Source organism: Balaenoptera borealis (assembly GCF_965194805.1).
Source record: "Balaenoptera borealis genome assembly, chromosome: 4".
Taxonomy (NCBI): Eukaryota; Metazoa; Chordata; class Mammalia; order Artiodactyla; family Balaenopteridae; genus Balaenoptera; species Balaenoptera borealis.
The window spans coordinates 15,290,378-15,307,278 of NC_138861.1; the positions used below are offsets into that span (position 1 = coordinate 15,290,378).

The 16,901-nt window shown below is 36.9% G+C and overlaps 1 protein-coding gene across 13 annotated transcripts in view; it reads left to right on the forward strand.

The window, feature by feature from the left end:
• The window catches only part of PDLIM5 (PDZ and LIM domain 5), a 211,591-nt gene that overhangs the window by 45,891 nt on the left and 148,799 nt on the right, over positions 1–16,901 (forward strand). The gene's annotated exons all lie outside the window — the stretch shown is intronic.

Sequence of the window (16,901 nt, forward strand, 5' to 3'; positions counted from 1 at the left end):
AGTATTTTACATAAAGGTAAGTACACTTTTTAGCCATAAAGCTATTGCACACTTCATAGACTACAGTATAGTGTAACCATAACTTCTGTATGCACTGGGAAACCAAAAAATTCATGTGACTTGCTGTATTGCAATATTTGTTTTATTGTGGTGGTCTGGAACCGAACCCACAGTATCTCCAAGGTTTTGCCTGTATACACACTTGTAATTTTAACACGTATATTGCCAAACTGCCCACCAATATTGTATGAAAGTGTATATTTCCCCACATCCTGGCAACACACAGTTATCACATTTATAGATCTCTGATAGGTGCAAAATAATTTTAGCATTTATCTACTTTTCATATGTTTTAAGAGCTGTATATATTTTCTTTGGGGGCAGATTCTTTTAATATTAAAACCTTGTACATAGTGGAGAATCCAAACGTGGTATTACTTTGCCAATGGTGACTATTCACACCTGACAGTATAATTTTTTTCAAAGTATAATTTTTTTTCTGAACAAGTTACTGTGCCTGTCAGCAAAAGCAGCTCCTTTCAGAGCATCTAAAACCTTGTAAGAGTATTTGAAAAGTTGTGAATTTTATTAACATCTGTGAATTCTTTCATTAATTTTTAGCCAAAGGGACATGTGTAAACACAGTTAACATTTTAACAGATCTTCCAAGCTAGGGGATCCATACCCATAATATCCAGCCTCAGGAAATTTTACATAAGTTATGCATACATTTTTCTTTCTACACTGGGGGAATTGAAGGCTGAGTAAAGAGAGGAGGAACACGCAAAAAGTCTAAAAAGGTAAAAAGGCAGAAATGATGTTTTGGGTATTCAGGCTTTTATGTATCATAAAACAAGTTATAGCAACTGAAATGATATTTGTTTTTTAAAATTTTATTTACTTCTACTAATTTTAAAAATATAGAGTATAAAGAAGAAATATTATAAAGTTGCCCATAATCACATTGTCTAATCCCTTCTGGTAATTCCTGTTGACACTTAGAAAAAAATATGTTTCTAAATTTCTAAAAAAAAATTTTTAACTCTTTTAAATATCATGATATTTAAGGCACAGAAATTGGTCTTTGATGTTCTAATACAGTGTTATTCGAAGTGTTGTCCAGAGAGTCGTCAGTTTGTGATAACGTAAGTTCAGAAATTGAGAGTATTTAGAAATGTTTATAGCATTTTGACCCAGTAATTTTATTTTATCTTATTTTTAAAAAAATTTTATTGCAGTATAGTTGATTTACAATGTTGTGTTAGTTTCAGGTGTACAGCAAAGTGAATCAATTATACATATACATATATCCACTCTTTTTTAGATTCTTTTCCCATATGGGCCATTACAGAGTATTGAGTAGCGTTCCCTGTGCTGTACAGTAGGTCCTTATTAGTTTCTATTTTGCATATAGTAGTGTGTATATGTCAATTCCAATCTCCCAATTTATCCCTCCACCCCTTTCCGCCTGGTGACCCAGTGATTTTATGTCTGTTGAATCTAGTAGTAGAAATTTGGGACTTTTATTTTATACACTTTTAAAATTAATTTTTCAGATAATTTTTTTGTTGTATTTTTATTAAGGTATTGGTCTGAAACAGATTGGAGATTTTTTTAAAAACTGGCTCTTCACAGATGCTTTGAGGAGATGTGCTCTATATTATTTCATTGATCAATCATATTTCATTGATCAATTATATTTCATTGATCAATCGTACTCCTACCTCACCAGCCTCCTCAGAGAGAGGCTTCTGTCATCATTCATCAGGGGCATCTTGGGGAAGATCCTCCTACCAAAATTAAAATGTTGGGAGGAAATATGGTACTGCCCCATCTTGGAAGGCAGAAACTGGGCAGGCTACCTTGTCTCTGCCCTAGGTGAGCCCATGAGTCGGATTTTGGAGTAAGATTAGCTCAGTAAGAGAACTGATTTTAAAATGAAGAAAGGAGATTGGGTGGAGGGGGTCCTGTCTTTTCTGCCACTTTCCCTCTCTTCCTTTACTTTCTCTTCCCTCTTTCCCCTCCTTTTCCCTCCTGTCTTCTCATCTTCAGCTTCCTCAGTTTCCCTTCCTTTTTGGTCTGCATGGTTAGAAATTTTGACTGAGGAATATATATTTTTTTAACTTGTGTGATGTATGGATACCTATTTTTGGATACCTGAGAGTTAATCAGGGTAACGGTTTAGAGCTAAACTTTAAGGGAGAGAGATTTCCCTCCTGCTTTATCCAGCCTAGTTTTATCTAAGTTGGAGGGACAGATAGATGGGATTTAAGGGAATAAACTGTGAAGAGTAAAATGTGTACATTTGGCTGGAGGGTACAGTGTGTTATCTCAGGAGGGAGAGTGACAGATGATGTGTCGGGTGGGAGGGCAGCCCAGCTGGGGTCACAGGATGGACCTTGAAATCACACTGCCTGGGTTCCAGCCTCAGCACTGTGACTTCCTAGCTCTGTGACCTTAGACTAGTAACTCTCTAAGTTTCCTCACTCACAGATTAGGAATGCTAGTGCTTTATCGTGTCTTTCTGAGGTTAAATGAATGAATACCATCTAACTCTGCAACGTTTCTTCCCCTTTCCTCCTTCTCTTCTGTATTATCAGCATCAAGCCTGTACCAGGCAGCATGTTGAAATAGATATCTGTGTGGGTGTTGTCACTGGTGTAAGTACCAGCCAAGTATTTTGCAGGATGGGCACATAGTCAGATTTCTTCCTTCCTACTTTACCATTTTGAAAGTTTTGTTGTTGATTTTTAAATCAACAAACAGAAGTTTGTGATAGTAGCTATCTTTTTGTTTTCAAGATCGGAGGTATTAGATGTATCAGATGTTGGGTATTTCTGAAATTATTCAGTTATTTCCCATCTCCCCATGGAACCAATGGTCACAAACAGGCATAGAAAGTTATATTGTTAGTGGCAAGACACCTTAGATTATACAGTCTAAATTATCTCCCTTCCCCCGCCACTTATTTTCTTAAATAGCTGAACAAGCTCTAGACAGATGCATTCAGTGTGGGTGTACTTCCTTTTAAAAATAACTTTCTTGAATATTAATTCAGTATTTAAATGATTACTACAAGAGGATTCCTTAACCTTTCTTTAGCCGGTAGAATTTTTAATTAAGATGGGTATTTTTCACTGATCTCTCCCAAAATAATATTGTTTTATAGTAGCCTTTCATCATGTAGAAGGAAGGTGTTTTTGATGGTGCAAGTTCACACTGGGACAAAAATAGCAGTAATATTGTCCAGGTCAGATGTGAATTTATTTTAGAGATCTGCCAAGTTTCTCCTCCTAGGTGTTTGTATCTGTCACTTGGCCACCAGAAGAAATTCTTTTCTTACCAATTAAACCACTCAAAATCTGACAACAGTCCTGTTTTAAAAGGCCCAAACATCTTACTACTTGTACCACCTTCGCTATCTGAGACTTGCTTCTTATCTATCAAACACTCAAGAAAGGTCATTTGAACATCTAACTCCAGACCACTCGGAGTTCTACCCCTTTTATGGTATTACTCTTTTGCTTGTTCCTGTGAGCTCCTAAACTGCAGGTTGTGATTTTGACTGTCTAACATCTAGTTACTTAATATGAGAGTTTATATTTATTCTATAAAGAATGATAGGGAAATTGACTGCGTTTAGCTCACACAGCATATTTTTATTCCTGTTTGGAGTGATTACTGTTACATCTTTATTGGACAATTTAAATATTCAGTGTAGAGATAATTTATAGTACCCTGAATAATCAATTCTTTCTGGCCTAGGAAAACTCCTCCTCTCTCGTTTCTTCCATTTACCAGTGTCGTCACAGTTTAAAAGAAAGTTACTGTACTTCTTTTTGAAAGTATTTTGAAACTATGCTTATTATTTATTTTAATAATATAAATTCAGTTTCTCTGAATGCTAGCTAGATTGAAACTCAGTTTTCATTTTCTAGCACTTGCTATGGTAAAACAAAAAATTTTTGCAATCTGACTGAGATGACTGATGTGTAATGAGAATCAGAACTTCATGATTATATTACTCTCATGGAGAAAGCCCATTTACAATGTGTGACTAAAATTATGTAATGGTTTCTTGCATCTGGCCATTTACTCACCAATAATTTATTGTGTACTTACTCTATTTTTCATGTTCAGGTTCATGTATCTCCTGTGTGGTACCCGTGGCATGTGGCTGTCTGCCTTGTGCTTAGACATACCCAGAAATAGGAATCTCATTACTTTGCAAGGAAACCATTTCATTTCTGGAATGATCTGAATGTTTTCAAGCCCTTATCTGTGCTGAGAATTGAAATCTTTCTTTCTGGAACCTGTACCCATGGACCCTCGTTCCTGCCTAGAGGATTGTTAGATTCCTGGGTCCTCACTCAGACTTTCTAGATGAGAATCTCTTGTAATGAGTCCCCATCACCTATACTTTTAAAAAGTGCCCTGAGAGATTTTGATCAGCTGAGTATGGGAATCACTGCTTTGTAGAACACAGTAATTCTTGTCCACTATCATATACACTCAGTCTTTTCACTTTTCAGCAGTGAACATGGGGGTGCATATATCTTTTCAATTTAGTGTTCTCATTTTCTTTGGATAAATCCTCAAAAGTGGAATTACTGGATTGTATTATAGTTATATTTTTAATGTTTCGAGAAACCTCCATACTATTTCCCATAGTGGCTGCACCACTTTACATTCCAGCCAGCAGTGCAGGAGGGTTACCTTTTCTCCACATCCTTGCTAATAATACCTATCCTTCTCAAATTATTCCAAAAAATTGTTGCTGATTTTTTTTTATGATTGTGGAGTAATTATCAAGTGAAAATCAAGAAAGATTTTCATTTATTTAATTAAATATCTAAATATAGTTTTAGATTTTGAGTGAAGAAAATAAGTATACTAAAACATCCATTTCATCTGGGGCTGGGTCACGTCTGCCAGTTTTTGGGTTTTTTGTGTGTTTTACATTGCTTTAAGGAGAAAAGTTTTTGGTTTGCAAATCACTTTGGTAGGGCAAAATGCCTACTGTCTCTCCTTCCTCCCTTCTTGCTTCCAAACAAAATGAAATATAACAAGAACAACAACAAAACCCCACAATACTTACTGAAAAAATCTTTACCCTTGAAACTTGCTGTAACTCTTCAGAGAATTCTCAGTAAAAATTTATGTTTCTATTCCATTGGTTTTGTGCCAGAACAGTTTTTAGTCCCTGAAGTGTGCCTGTGGTTAAAGAATCTGTTGCAAGGGATATGTTTCTCACCTGAGTGTTTCTGAGCTATTAGACATTACATGTGAGCACATTGGTCTCTAGTTTATGTCTATAATGTTGAACAGTGTTGCTGGAGAACTTACGGACTAGTTACAGGCTTTTACTTCGGAGTAAGAGTTTTCTAACTCAAATAATATTGTAATATGGTGTGCTATTTTCCATCTTACTTGGAAGTTGGGGAAATGGCTTACAATAATTGTTAGCAGAGAATAATACCTAAGCTAACCAGGGGTTTGCCAGATAGATTTTCTTGGAAATGTATTCTTAACATTTAACTTTTTGAATAGATGTTTGCATATATCGAAGAAATTTTAAGGTAAGATGTTAACCTGTGAGATGGAAGAGCAAATGTGACATTTTTCATTTGTTATCTGATCTTTGTCATTTTGCATATGGAAATGGAAGGTTTTGTAAAAAGAGAAGGTCAACAAGTGTCTAGCATAGTGCCTGGCGTGTGGTGAGTACTCAATAAATGATAGTTAGTCTTATAAATATTATGTTAATTTCACATACTTCTAACAATTAAAAATATAACTGTTACCTCCCCTTTCCTGCCCCCTCTCCCCCACATACTCTCTCTCTCTGTCTCTTACACACACACACACACACACACACACACACACATACATGCATGCAAGATACCTTAAGCACTGCTATAATCAGGTACTCAATAACCATTCACTGAAAGAATGGAATTTATGTCAACTACCAGGTTGGCCAAAAAAGTTCGTTTGTTTTTTCTGAAAGATGGCTCCAGTAGTGCTTAGTTGCCTTTAACTTTATTCGAAACAATTTTGTTAGATTGTATTGTGACAGCTGTCATATCAGCATGAATTTTTTAAAAAACTTATCAAAACTGGTGAAATTTTGTGTAGCCATTTCAATATTCAAGGTGGAAGAAAAAAAGCAACATTTTTGGCATATTATGCTTTATTATTTCAAGAAAGGTTAAAATGCAACTGAAACGCAAAAAAAGATTTGTGCAGTGTATGGAGAAGGTGCTGTGACTGATTGAACGTGTCAAAAGTGGTTTGTGAAGTTTCATGCTGGAGATTTCTCGCTGGACGATCTCCACGGTCAGGTAGACCAGTTGAAATTGATAGAGATCAAATCGAGACATTAATTGAAAACAGTTACACCATGCGAGAGATAGCCGACATACTCAAAATATCCAAATCAAGTGTTGAAAATCATTTGCACCAGCTTGGTTATATGAATCACTTTGATGTTTGTGTTCCACGTAAGTTAAGAGGAAAAGGCCTTCTTGACCATATTTCCGCATGCGATTCTCTACTTAAACGTAATGAAAACGTTCTGTTTTTTAAAACAAATTGTGACGGGCGATGAAAAGTGGATACTGTATAATGTTGTGGAACGGAAGAGATCGTGAGGCAAGCAAAATGAACCACCACCAACCACACCAAAGGCCGGTCTTCATACAAAGAAGGGGATGTTGTGATTGTGGTGGGATTGGAAGGGATTCCTCTATTATGAGCTTTTTCTGGAAAACCAAATGATTAATTCCAACAAGTACTGCTCCCAATTAGACCAACTGAAAGCAGCACTAGACGGAAAGCGTCTGGAATTAGTCAACAGAAAATGCATAATCTTCCATCAGTATAATGCAAGACCACATGTTTCTTTGATGACCAGGCAAAAACTGTTACAGCTTGGCTGGGAAGTTCTGATTCATCCGCCATATTCACCAGACATTGCACCTTCAGATTTCCATTTATTTCGGTCTTTACAAAATTCTCTCAATGGAAAAAATTTCAACTCCCTGTAAGACTGTAAAAGGCACCTGGAACAGTTCTTTGCCCAAAAAAATAAAAAGTTTTGGGAAGATGGAATTATGAGGTTGCCTGAAAAATGGCAGAAGGTAATGGAACAAAAGGGTGGATACGTTGTTCAATAAAGTTCTTGGTGTAAATGAAAAATGTGTCTTTTATTTTTACTTTAAAAACCAAAGGAACTTTTTGGCCAACTCAATACCTTACCTCAAAGACTTTTAAGTAAGACGCTGGTCTTTCATCATTCAGGAATGATCAACAGTTGGTAGTACTGATATTTTTGATTTATACAAGAAAAGCTCTGAGACTAGATTTACCTGTAACCTCTGCCAGTAAATTCTTGCTTTCTTTAACAATAATGGCTTTAGTCCTATCCTTATAGTTAAGTGACCCTGGGCTCTTACTGTGAAGGGAAGAGGTGGTTTGATTCATCGAAGTGCTGATGTAGTAAGTGGGAAACAGGGTGAAGATGAAACAGCAGACGATATGCTTCAGGCGTATTCTACCAGGCAACCAAAATCTTGGCCCCTTCCGCTCCCTCACTCCCTCTGTGCAGGCTTTGCACAACTGGGAACAGTGACATTGCTTAATAGACTTTCCCTGACGGCTGTCAGCACCCTGACCCCTGCCAAGTCCCATTTGCCCAGAGCTCAGACACATATGGCACACCAGTCGCACTGAAACAAGAATCCTTCAGTGTTGCTACAGTCCCTTTTACTCTTAGTTTAAAAAAGGAAAAAAAAAAAAACAGTGGCACTGACGTAAGAACATTTCCTTTTCATGTGTAGCTGCTGTTTGTGATCACGTGTTTGCTTTCTGTGGAGGGAGTAAAGCATCTAGGGTAAATCAGTGTTTTGTGACTAGAGACCCGAGTGCTAGACGTGATCTACCAACAATTGGTGCTGTCTCAATAAAAGCCAACTGTGCAGGCTGGATTCCTGGGCTAGAAAAATAAACCTGGGATGGCAGGAAAAGGCACAGGAGACCCATAAAGGTGTATTGGTAGTAGTTCCGACCTAAAGAAAGAGAGCTGGAAGGAAAGGATTCCCAGGGGGTTTTTTTGTTTTGTTTTGTTTTTTCTTTTTCCCCCTCAACAAATCCCAAGCGGGATAAATAAAATAATTCAGGTACAGAAGTGTTAAATCCTTGGGTCCAAGTTTTGATGAGTCTTAGTTCTTAAAGGCTACAGATGTACAAAGGAAAACTGAGATCACACTTCCAGAGATGGGAATGGAGTGAAGACTTACCCATCTTCTTTAAGGGATGAGAGAAAGGGCATGGTAGAAACAACACTGAAAGGAACCAGAAGTTGACAAGCATGGATTTCTTGGAACAGTATGGTATCCAGGAGTAAGAGTTGTAAATGTAAGCAGTCTGTTCTAAGCAATGAAAACGTGAAGAACACCCACATGCGTTGATGTGGAAGCAACTTGTGGACTTAGATTCTTCTGAAGTTATTTATTGTCACTTACTATGCCCTTTATTGTACGCCTGACATTTAATTAGTTATCTGCATTTTTATATGTTGGTTTTCTCTTTCCAGTTGATTGACGTAAAGTTCCACGAGGGCATGGATTCATTTTGTTTGTTGTATCACCATGTCTAGAATAGCCTGGCACATAATAGACACCTGGCAAGTATTTGTTAAATGATGGAATGAATGAGTATTTGGTTTCCCCATTAGCCTAATAATTTACTCTTATAGTCATTAGCATCTGGTCCATATGCACTCACTCAGTATGAATGAACGTGTAACTCAGCATTAAATGCCAGAGGGCTCCGCTGCTACCAGTGGAAAGAAGATTCTTGTCATTTAGGCTAATTCATTCTAAAAGAAAAACTCATTTGGGATCTGAAAAAGTAGATAAGCTAGATTCTCTTCTCTCCTAATTAGCTCCAAAATCCAACCTTTTGAGTTTCTGATGTTGACACAGTTTCAGGGTTTTGAAAAGCACCCATGTTTGCCATTTTAGTGTTTTGTAATGAAGAAATAAGAGTAATATGTATGAAGTAATTGGAGAATAATACAAAATTCATTTCAGTGCCTGAGTAATGGATACTGATTGTAATGACTTTAGACTAATGAGAGGTTGTAAATTCTGTGTAAATATTTATTATGGTTTAGAGTTGAAAGGGACCCTAGAACATTTGATCCAACTCTCCTGTACAGCTGAGCAGAATGAGGCCAGAGGGGTAAATGACTTGCCCAAGGTCACAGGATTTGTTAGTGGTAGAGCTAGAATTACCCTCAGGTTTCTTTTATAAAACTAAGGTCGCAAGGGTGTGGATAACGGACATTCTCATACACAGTTTGCAGGATTGTAAATGGCTGTAAATATTCTTGCTGGCAATCTAGTGTCGCGGATCAAAAATTTAAATGCGCATACCTTTTTAGAAATAATTCCTAAAGAAAAAGTCAGATGAGTGTGCCAAAATAAATGTACAGTATTATTCATCACTTTGTTTAACATAAGAGCAAAAAAAAAAAAAAAAACCGGAAATGGGTTAAATTATTAAATACTAGCCTATTTACTAAATACCTTTAATTTCCAGTGTGGTGAGTCATCACATGTTTATTGTGTATTATGTTTAAGTCTTTGTACAATGAACCTGAAGAGAAATAAAAGATGTAGTTCTTGCCTAGAAGGAGGCTCCTTGCTGGCCTTCAGATCAGCAAACTGTCAGTTACAGTTTGAGATGAAATAAGGATAGAAATGAAGAGTAAGTATCTAGAAACTTCTGTCATTTGACAGAGTAATTTTATGTCTATTGACTCTGATGATAAAGAATTTGGTCTTATATTTTGAGTGGCTTCTTTAAATTTTGTTTTTTCAGTAATTTATTGTAGATTACAGAAGAATTGGTAAAGGCAAATGGGGGGAAATCTTTCTCCACAGATGGTATCTTCCACCACAGATAGTTTGAGGAACACTGCTTTCTGGAGAGTTGCAATACATGTGGGAAAAGTTAAATAGTAGAAAACGGTAGATGAGGGGAAGGGCCATACCTGTTTTCAGAATTCAGTATTGAATGTAGTGCCTCATTGGAATAGAGACCCTTATTAGATGTTAGTGATTTATGCTATGAAGATTTTAAAAGTTTAAAAGCGAGTCCCCGCTTTTTTAAGCTATACTTATCTGCCGTTAGCATGTGAAGTCATGATTTTGCACCACTTTGAATAAACATTTATTCTGTTCTGAGTTCTTAAATTTTCTTGATGCTAACAGATTTTTGTTTTTGTTTTGAAACATCTTTAGCGTGTGGGTTTTGAAGGGCTTGTGATTTGTTTCCCCTGTCATTGAAGTATGCTGGCACTGGTGGTTTAGGAACCACACTTTGAGAAACAGTGTTCTAAGATTTCACTAAGTCATTAGTTCGGAACATTTCTTTTGGTCATAGATGCCTTTGAGAATTTGGGGAAAGCTGTGGACCAACTCAGTGGAAAATACATGTATACTTGCACACAATTTGCATACAATTTTGAGGGAGATTCATCTCATCATCGAAAAGAACCTTAAGAGGAGGGAGGGTTGAAATGTGTGAATTTCAGTGTTAATCGGTTCTCAAGGAAACTAGAGTTGACTAATTCATTTTGAACCTGTATAGCTCTCTGACATTTCTTACCATTTTCCTTATTATTATAGAATGGACTGCATAGAAACACTAATTTCTCCGTAAGTAACAAATTTGTTTGATTTTGAGATGTTTGTGGATGTGCTCTTTTTTTTTAACAAACCTCCATACTGTTCACATTTCTGATAGAATTATATTCACACATGAACTACAGAGCACATTAAATCTCTGGGCTTAAACACATATGGATTAACTGAATGAAAATGTTGTGTGGCATCTTAGTAGTGAATTGCAGTTTAAGAAGGCGTGTTTCTGTTTTATTAGGTCACTGGTAGAGAAGAATAAAGATGTTTCGATTAAGTAGGACTCATCAAGGAAATACGTTTAGACTACTAGAACAAACATATTAGCAGAGCAACATATGTTTTGAACTAGGTAGCTCAGTGGCTACATAAGGAAAGAGGAGTAATCACCCTCACTTCCGTTTGGTTTTGTAAGGCATAATGACACATACTTTGAGGTATTCTCTTCGTTGCTACCATATAAGGTGTATTCTCAGACTTTTGGGTAAAACTGATTACTGTTTAACTCATAAGCTAAAAAATAAGGCCCATAGTTAAAGTAACCAGTGCCCACGAGTCAGGATTTTACAAACATACTCACCGAGAGACATCAGTGATTGCTTGTTTTATCTCCCTATTCTGACCTACAGAAAGCCAAGTCAGTTTATTTCACAAAAAAAGGTGTTCAAATGAATTCAAAGTAGCCTGCAGTTTTAAAGGGGCACATTCACATTAGACATCCAGGCCAGAGATTGACACTTTGTATGTAGTTGAGTTACATTTGTAGGCCAGTGGAGGTGCCAACACTATATAACAATAAACAGTGCAAGACAGAACACCTTTAAGGGTTGAGTGTAGTAACGTAGGGCAGATTAATAAGCACTGGAGTGGTAGTAAATAAATTGGGATTTGAAAAAAGCCTTGAAGGATGAGTTTGGACAAAAATTAGTACTTCTCAGTGTTCTTCTCCTCACTTTGGTGGCTGAAAACTCTGACCATTTTTCTTTATTTGTGGTTTTTCTTGGTAATTGGGTAGCATTCATCATTTGGCAGGAAAACAAGTTCTGTGAGTTCTCTCTTTTGGAATAATGCTCATTTAGTCTTAGGTATTTTTTGGGGGGGTGGTAGTATAAAAAAATCATATTCACAGTATTCTGGGAAGTATGTGGGAGATAAACACCTAGATACTTTCAACCATAGGCTCATAACTGGATTCATATTTTTTATTCTACAGTAGGTACTACTAGAAAATATATTTTAAAGCAAAATTAAAGATTGCCCATTAATTGGGTATTTTTTAAAATGAGATTTTTCTCTGTGCTTTCCTCTGCCTCACGAAGATCCTGTTGGTAAGATGGATATAATTTTTTTGGTATATGTATTTCTCTGAATTTTGGTAACGGCACTGTTAGAAAAACAATAGCTTTTCTTTTCCCATGATTTAGTTCCCATGGTTTTTGGACATGGGAAATTTCTGTTAGTGTTTCTTTCTGTAGCTGTCATATTTATGTGTTCCTTTTTTACATTTACTAAGCCTGATGGCATTCCTGTCATACCCATGGCGTTAGGGTCACACATTTCCAAGCATTCCATATTTGTTGAAAATATGCAGAAGGTTGAAAACTGGACGTTGGCAGTGGCTTATTATATAGGTACCTGTCTTCTATTTGTTACCTGTAGCATATAATAGGATTAATACCAATCTTGATCTTATTAATCAGATTAATACCAGTTCTTTTGAACCAGCATAAATTGTTCTCAGTAAACATCTGACTAATACAATGTTATCTGTATTATAAAATGATCTCTGTAATGTTCTTGGGCACATATATTTTCAAAAAATCATTTCTATTGCTGGCACCTGTTCTGAGGTTTGGAACTGCTGGCTTATTTCCAAGGGAAGACAGAGGTCTCTGTGTGCATATTGAGAATTCCCTATGATTTGGAAGGATACATTTCATTAGGGAATTCTAAGATAGTGTTGGAGTCACTGCTATGACTAAACATTTTGCCTTTTTATGAAAAGGCTGCAGACAGTATAGCAGCTGTGTTAAATATTCATTTTAGAGAGAAAGCTTAGGCAGTTAGACTTACTTAAAATGATATCTGCCATACTGGGTTCTAACTTTTAAAAATGAAAGCTCTATACTGCTTTCTTTGATTTTGTTTGGTTTTTGCTATGAGTTCAATGATTGGTTTGCTTCTGTGATGTGCCTCTTAAGAGGTAATAGCTATGGGGAAGGGTTAGTTTAACAGGGATAGCTATAACTCCTTATGAATCCCAAGTAGTTTACTTCTTTATGGATAAGACAAATTTTCTCTTCAGTGTGTCTTTGAGATCCTTGTCTAAGTGGTATGCTATCTTGAGATAGTATTTTACTTTCAATGCAGTTTTTTAAAGACATAGTACTACTTTCTCCGTTTGTTAAAAAGTTTTAAGAAAAAATACTGTTGGAACCGCACATTTGTATAGAGGCTAATAAGCATTTGGGAGAGGTTTAGTTATAAATTTTACTTGAGTCCAATAAAGATAATGACATGTTTGATGACATACATAAATATTACTGTGAGTTAATTGGCTCTGCATCATAGTTATTAGTTATGGTCATTTAGGTTATTTTAGTTATTCAATCAAAGTGTAAGATTTTCTTGCTTCTATAATTAGTTACTATCTTGATGGTCTGTTAAATATTTACACTATTTTGTGCATGTGCATGGTGATGTACAACACACCCAGAGAGAAGGCCAGGACCCCAAACCAGGGACATCTCATGACCCTTTCTTCGCTCATGGCCTTGGTTCCCTATTCTGCCTTCTTCCCAGTGCCCTCCCTTGTCATGTGTTCTTCTGTTTTCTTTCCTTCCTGCCCTTCCCTGACCCCCAGTTCAAGATTTCTTCAGCAGTATCACCTTATTGATTCTTATCCTTTGGCCTTTTGGTACAGTGGCCAGACTGTCCTGGGAAGTGGTGATCTTGAGGCCACCATCCTGTGGGAATGGAGTTTGGAAAATTCAGACTTGAATAGTGGTAAGCAGGGAAGGAGGACACGGGGAGCTGGGGTTCTGATTCGGTGGCATATCAAGCTCTTTTGGTAAGTGAAGAGAAAGTTTAGGCTTAGGAGAAGCAGAGGGAAGAGAAGAGGGGTGTTTGGTCTTCCTTTAAGGAGGGAAGGGAAAAATCAGGTCTGACTGGTCAGTTTGAAAAGTTGTCTTCTCTGCCCTTAGGTGCTTGGGGTAGATGTCCAGCCTATGTGAATTGATGGCGTAGTCTGATAACAGGTGGTTGATATTAGATCCTTTCTTATCTAAGTCAATGGGGAGGCTCAATAAAGATACCATTCTCTTGAAGAGCATACAGTTGTCCTAGTTTCTGCATCAGTAAACAGAAGTTCAGAGGTAGTTCTGACATCTGCAGCCATGTCTGCTTGCAACTTAAGTGAGACCACAAAGCAGTGTTTTTAAAGACGCATACAGCTACAATTAAATTTATGGAAAACTGGACAACAGTACTGAAAAATGTATTTAAAGATCAAAGGAGAAGCATTTGCTTGTGATTAGTTTGATTTATAATGAAGCTGACTCAGGAGCCTCCCATGACTGCTTCCTTCCTACACATTGTGCATTTATGAGATACACACACATTTATGGCTATCATATAGTATGTACAAGATTTACTCATGACAGAGGTTGTTACTGCTTCAAACAAATGCAGACTATTTAGGCTTGAAAAAACAAAGGAAAAAATGAACTATGCAAATAATGAGTGACCTTGTAGTCTTTTCTTAGCTGCTCACAATTCCTAAGAGTGATACATCCTACCCAATTAAGGCAAAAAATTTATCTTTCTATGAGTGGATGCCTTAAGGAAGTAGTTCTGGGGATAAATGAAAGCTCATAGGAGTTTTCAATGAGATGCCACCTTTAACGAGCTTTACATTTGTTTCTGTGCATTGGGCCTTTCCTGTTGGCATTCGTTTAGGCTCTTCTTGCTCTTTAGTTTAAATAGTGAGCAGAAAGCCTGAGTATTGAATAATAAAGATGGTTAGAGATTTAGAAAATATGTTAATGTCAAAAACCCAAGATGATTAATATTAGTAAGCTCAAAACAACTGTAGACAAAAAGGAGTTTGTTTGACAGTTTAAATAACATGAAAGACTGTACAGATGGCAATGAGCATTTGTTTACATTTCTGATAACTGATTGAGAAAGGGTTGAGATTAAATACAATTAAGCTCTTCCTAATACTTGTTAGATAAAGTACCAAGGGGAGTTGTGACATCTCTTTGGAAATCCTAGGAAAAATATAGTAACTAACTATCCAAAATGGATTTACTTTGTTCTACTGAAAATACAGTTTGATTTTTGACCTTTCTTAGGTTAGCTCAGCCTAATGTTTAACTGAAGATTCTCATTTTCAGATTAGAATATATTTTTCTCTCTTTGGTGAATTAAGTATATTTCTACCAGAATTTCACATATTAAACTGATGGATAGATTTACTGATTTCTTACTTACTGTGGTTTAATCATCTGTTTTTCTAGTACCTACAATCTTCAGGACTCTTGAGAACATAGTATAAAATATGATCCCTGACCTTATGGCGCTTGTTTTGAAGTTGGAAACAGCTTGATGACTAATTATAGATTGCTTCTATTTCAGGCTTCAGCTTTATTCTACACTGTAGGAAGCAGAAAATATTTGAAGTTGTTCAAATATTATATATTTATAAATAAATATATATTTATTTATTTATATTTTTGGCTGTGTTGGGTCCTCATTTCTGTGCAAGGGCTTTCTCTAGTTGAGGCAAGTGGGGGCCACTCTTCATCGCGGTGTGCGGGCCTCTCACTATCGCGGCCTCTCTTGTTGCGGAGCACAAGCTCCAGACGCACAGGCTCAGTAGTTGTGGCTCACGGGCCCAGTTGCTCCGCGGCATGTGGGATCCTCCCAGACCAGGGCTCGAACCCATGTCCCCTGCATTGGCAGGCAGACTCTCAACCACTGCGCCACCAGGGAAGCCCCCACCCTCATTTTATAAATAGTTGACATGATGGAACTCTTCAGTGTGAAGTGGTAGTAGGGTCACCATTATGGAAATACAGTAAGATGGAGGAAAGGGCAAGGAACATGCAGAGGTTGGCGGTAAGGAGGTCTTTAGAAAACTCTTACTGTAGGCACCAGGCAAGAGCAAGGTGACAGATGATCAGGGTATGGACTAGCATGGGAGAGGAAAGGAAGAATCAACAAAATTTAGTAATTTCCCTGGATGTGGTACTCATGGAAACGGCAGAATTCACAGGGGCTATATGATTTCTATGCTCCATGTTTTGAAAATAAGAGTGGCAGAGTAAAAAGCAAGCCTAAAAAGATAGGTAATTCTGAGAAGTTGGATTTGAACATCTTGAGATCATAGGCTCTCAGAATCGAGTAGGCAGCTGCAACAAAGGAGTAAGACAAGTTTTATCTAGTGTATGACATTTGATTTGATTCGATTATTTTCTCTTTTTTTAAAAACATCTTTATTGGAGTATAATTGCTTTACAATGGTGTGTTAGTTTCTGCTTTATAACAAAGTGAATCAGCTATACATATACATATATCCCCATATATCCTCCCTCTTGCGTCTCCCTCCCATCCTCCCTATCCCACCCCTCTAGGTGGTCACAAAGCACCGAGCTGATCTCCCTGTGCTATGCAGCTGCTTCCCACTAGCTATCTATTTTACATTTGGTAGTGTATATATGTCCATGCCACTCTCTCACTTCGTCCCAGCTTACCCTTCCCCCTCCCCATGTCCTCAAGTCCATTCTCTGCGTCTGCGTCTTTATTCCTGTCCTGCCCCTAGGTTCTTCAGAACCTTTTTATTTTATTTTTTTAAGATTCCATATATATGTGTTAGCATACGGTATTTGTTTTTCTCTTTCTGACTTACTTCACTCTGTATGACAGACTCTAGGTCCATCCACCTCACTACAAATAACTCAATTTTGTTTCTTTTTATGGCTGAGTAATATTAGATTATTTTCTTAATTGTTCATTACCTTTATATTACTGGACTGGGAGTATTTAAATTGCTTTTGTTGGGTACATTTTGAGCAAATGCCCATAGGTTTCAGTGTTTCTATTTTAAGGCTACCTTATGTGAAGAATGGTGAGGTAGGTAATTTAGCTGTGTTCTATTTCTGGTTAAAAAAAGAAATTTTTTTTTTTGGA